We start from the raw sequence: 4,845 nt of genomic DNA on the forward strand, positions 1-4,845 counted from the left end.
TGAGGGAAAAAAAGTGAAGTAAAGCAAAACACCTCAGGGAGAGTTGCCAATCCACAACAACAAGCTAGAATATGTTTTTAAAAGAGCAAGAAAAAATTTTAAAAAGAACAAAAATGAATAAAAAAAGAAGATAACAAAGAACCCATATAAACGATGGAAAATACAGTTCATGATCATATGCATTTTATTTTTTAAAAGAAAAATACAAAAAGACTCAGAAGTTGAGTTTTGCCTTGAATTGTGAACGCTACTAGGTTTTTTTTCACAAATAGGCCTTTAATTTGTCATTACTAAAACTCTGAATTTTTAACAGATTCTTGGACTGGTGGTTGGTATCCATCAGCTCGCTCAACTTTAGCACCAGTCTTGTCCCCCGTAGCTTTTACAGAACTACCACCTTCACCATGAAGCTCCATGAGTTTTCCCAATTCAAAATTGGGCTTCTTGAGCATTTTCACTTTCCCAATGAAGACATCATGAAGTAGATAAATAGACTGGCAAGCCTTTTCTATGTCTTTCGCAATGCTGTCTGGAATCAACTTATTAACTATTTCTTGGTCTGCACTTCTTCGGTCATGATTTCCATCATCTTCTTCTGGATCTGGTGGACCTGCTGATGCTGAGCATACCAGGTCTTGCGGATCTGATGGTTGAGTTTTTTAGTAAAGCCAACACAGAACAGACGAAGCAAATAACCGTCTGTAGTCTTGACATCAACATGAGCTTCAATCATGGTCTGCCACTTTTTGACCATGGAGCACATTTTGTCTCAGGTGAGATCCATGCCATGGAAGTTGGTCAGGCAGTTCTTTCCCTGAACGTCCTCATTAATTAGCCTGAATTTTCTAAATGCAACTTCATCATTCTGCAGATCAGCAAGGCTCACTTCAAACACTCGACCCTTGAGGCCATCAGATGTGATTTTGGTTCCTTGAGTCCTCCTGACTAGTGTTTTCCCAATATTTCTGATATTGAACATGGCCGGGGCTCTCACATCATACCAATCTTTCTTAGGAAATGGGTCAACCACTTTCTTCTTGGCTCCTTTTTTGCCGCCTTTCATAAGGCACTTGTTCTTGCCGACTGCCATGGTGCTGGTCAGAGAGCCAAAAAAGTGCTACTAGTTTTGTGGTAAAAGAATAATGCACTCAGAAACTGTGACCAGTTCCAGAGTTCAAGTCCTAGCATAAGAATTAAAAGAGCCAAAGCCAGTAGACATAAAGCCCAAATTGAAGAAACTGCTACTTTTTTGTGGTAGGAGGGGGTCATGGGGCTTGAACTCTGGCCTGGGCACTGTCCCTGAGCTCTTCAGCTCAAGGGTACCACCCTACCCTTGAGACATAACCCCACTTCCCATTTTATAGTGATTAATTGGAGATAAGAGTCTCTCAGCTTTGTATAGCCCAGGCTGGCTTTAAACCTTGATCCTCAATCTCAGCCTCCTGAGTAGCTAGCATTACAGGCATGAGCCACGGTGCCTGGTGAGACTGCTTTTTTAAGTTGTCTCATATTTTCTTCACTTATTTATACTAGCTTTTGTTTGTTTGTCAACTTTGTAATATTTCAAAATTGGTTATCCTGAGTAATTTTTATGTTATTTCTTTTATCTTAATTCCTTTAAATTTTTTTTAGATTTTTATTAACATTGATTTTTATATCATATTTCAAACATCATGTTTAACAAACAAGTTTTCAAGAAGGGAATCTCTACATACAATCCCTAACACTTAGATTTTTGAACATAATTAATATTAAGCTGGGGGCTTGTATGCCATAGATACATATTAATATACATAATAAAACATTATGTCTATAGAGTATATAGCCCATCATAGATTTTTATGTCTATGTAATTATGTTTAAATCTCCAAGACCATGTCCATGACCTTGGGTACCCAAATATTGAGTCATCTCTCTTGTACTGTTTGATCTAATATGTACATATTAAGGACACAATGAGCCTTTTTTTCCTTTCATCTTGACTAATCTCACTCAATATTATTCACTCTAATTTCATCCACTTCCTTGCAAATGCCATTATTTTATCTTAACTGTTGACTATGTAGAATTTCATTGTTTATATAGACCAACCACATTTTTTGTATCCATTCATCTGCAGTAGGGCTTCTGGGTTTTTCCATCGATTGGTTATTGTGAATAATGCAGAGATGAACATGGATGAGCACGTGTTCTTATTATACCCTGGGTTATGATGTTCAGGATAGATGCCTAGGAATGGTATGGCAGGATCAAAGGGAAGATCTATTTTCAATTCTTTAAGAAATCTCCAAACTGCCTTCCAGAGTGGATATAATAGTTTCCATTCTATCCAGCAGTACAGAAGAGTTCCTCTTTCCTCAAAACTGAGACTGCTATTTTTAAAATAATTTTCTTTTTTATAAATACATTTTTATTGTATACTTAGTTTTGTGGGCATGGGGCCTGCCCTCTGAGCCTGATAGCTGCCCCTGAGCTCTTCAGCTCAAGGCTAGCATTCTATCACTTGAGCCACAGTGCCACTACCAAGATTGCTATTTTCAAGCAAAACCCTCAAGCAAACAAAAACAAAAATGAATGGCATATTAGCGGTTTGCCTCTAATATCAAGTGAAAAGACCTGAACCAAAATTTAAAAAAAAGTAATAAAATGTGTTGTTGGTGGGAGTGTAAACTCAATCACTAAGGAAAGCAATATGGTGCTTCCTCAAAAGACTAAACATAGTATCTTAAGGACAACAATCACTCGTTATAAGGCTGTTGTTTCTATACCCTTATCTCTCATCTCTTTTGCTGTCCCTTGGTTATCTCATATTGTTACAGTATTTCACCTGCTTATTTAATATATTGTATACAGCGTATATTGTATACATGCGTATTTGGTTATTTGAAGTAGGATAGGGAAGGGAGGAAAACAAGATGAGGGGCGGGGATGGAGGGTGGGAAATGGGGACCAAGACATGAGAAAGGGTATCAATGTATGTGAAGTAATACACCTTCTATCTGATGAATATAATGCAACCCTTCTATTAATCACAATAAAAAATATATGAAAAAAGGACTAAACATAGAGCTCCTCTATAACCCAGCAATTCCACTACTTAGCTTTTACCCACTTGTCTAGAAACAAGACATACTAAATCCAGTAGCACAACGGTGTTCACTGCAGCACTATTTACCATAGCAAAGATATGGAACCAACCCAGATGCCCCTCAGTTGAAGAGTGGATCAACAAGATGTGGTATTTATACACAATGGAATTCTATGCTGCTATCAGAAAGAACAACATTGCCCCATTTGTAGGGAAATAGAAAGACTTAGAAAAAATCATACTAAGTGAAGTAAGCCAGACTCAAAGAACATAGGCTCAATAGTTTCCCTCATTTGGCATAATCAATAGAAACCTTGGACTCTCCTAGCAGAGATTTATAGTAGAGGAAAACCTAGATATATAAGGCCATATAGGATGATGCTAAATGAAAGGACCTGCAGAATATAGAAACAAAAGCCATATAATAAGTTGTCCTTAATGTACTATGTTGTCTCTCATCTCTTTAGATGTCCCTTGGTTATCTCATATTGTTACCAAATTTTACCTTGTGTGGTGTTCTCTGTGTTTCAGGGGCAGTCTTATTTCCTATGAACCACCAAAAAAATAAAAAATAAATAGGCAGAAGTTGAGCTCTGGCTTGTGGAGTAGAGCCAAGGAGTCTTGAATTAAAAACAAAACACCAAACTTGTAAGTCCAGTATTGGCTTTACTGATACTCCCTGAAACTTTTAGGGAAAATTTATTTTGGAAAATGAACAAGCCCTGAGTTCAAGCTCTGTTATGAGAACCTTCCCCTCCCTCTCACAAAACAAACAAGTAAACAAAAAACAGGCAATGCAACATTGTTTCATGAGTGTAATCCTAGCTAATTGGGAGACCAAAATTTGATAGAACTGGTACAAAGCCAGCCCAGGCAGAAAATTATCTGGAAGACACTTACTTCCAATTACTACTCAGATCCTCAAAATCCAAAATTTGCATTGAGGATCAAACTTGTAGAGTGCCAGCTTTGAGCAAAAGAGCTCAGGGACAGTGCCCAGACCCTAAGTTTAAGGTCCATAGTGTGGTAAACAAAGCCAGTAGTTGACCTGTGGCCTAAGTATCAGAGCTTCTAAATGTTGAGAGAGAAAACAAAGAAAACTAAATTTAAAAATTTGAGGGTAAAGCCCCAACAAGAAAGTAGAGGTCCAGAAATAAACTGAACAACGATGAAAGTATTACATAAACAGAAATAGTGAACCCGCAAAAAACAAACAGGAAAATAAAGAGCCAATTAAAGACTTTCAAATAATGTCTCACACCTGGAAACATACCTGCTGAGGTTGCTGAAATTTGAGGCTTGTGGATCAAAGCCACATGCCACTGTCACAAAACATTCCATTTTCCTACTGGAGGGGAGAGCAAGGTTTCCTTCCTAGATTTCTTCTTTACCATTCCCCTCTCAGTGTCTGCTGAACTGTGATGTGAAGCAAAGAGGCAGAAGAACCTCCCTGCCTGCCATTCCTTCTGCTTCCTACAGAGGATATCCAGCCATAGGCCACAACCTCATCTCACAACATAACTCAGTGGCTGCCCTCCAAAGCTGGTACCTCCCAAAGACACATGAGGAGACCCAGAGCTGTTGAGCTGAAGCAAAATCCCTGCCCTCTACACAGCCCCAAAATGAGAATAGAGTCTTGTGGAGTACCAAGAGTCAGGGCTGCAAGGAGCCTGGAATGAGGCCTAGGAGATATGACTGGTATGGCTGTAAGGATCTGCCAGAGGAGGCTGCACAGAAAATTCCTTCTGCTGAGTCCC

The 4,845-nt window shown here is 38.7% G+C and overlaps 1 pseudogene; it reads right to left on the reverse strand.

The window, feature by feature from the left end:
- Positions 1–290: 290 nt before the first annotated feature.
- LOC150039640 (small ribosomal subunit protein eS1 pseudogene) lies at positions 291–1,090 on the reverse strand (annotated as a pseudogene).
- Positions 1,091–4,845: the final 3,755 nt, after the last annotated feature.

The sequence above is a fragment of the Megascapheus bottae genome, unplaced genomic scaffold (assembly GCF_031878675.1).
Source record: "Megascapheus bottae isolate mThoBot1 unplaced genomic scaffold, mThoBot2.hap1 HAP1_SCAFFOLD_90, whole genome shotgun sequence".
In the NCBI taxonomy this organism is placed as follows: Eukaryota; Metazoa; Chordata; class Mammalia; order Rodentia; family Geomyidae; genus Megascapheus; species Megascapheus bottae.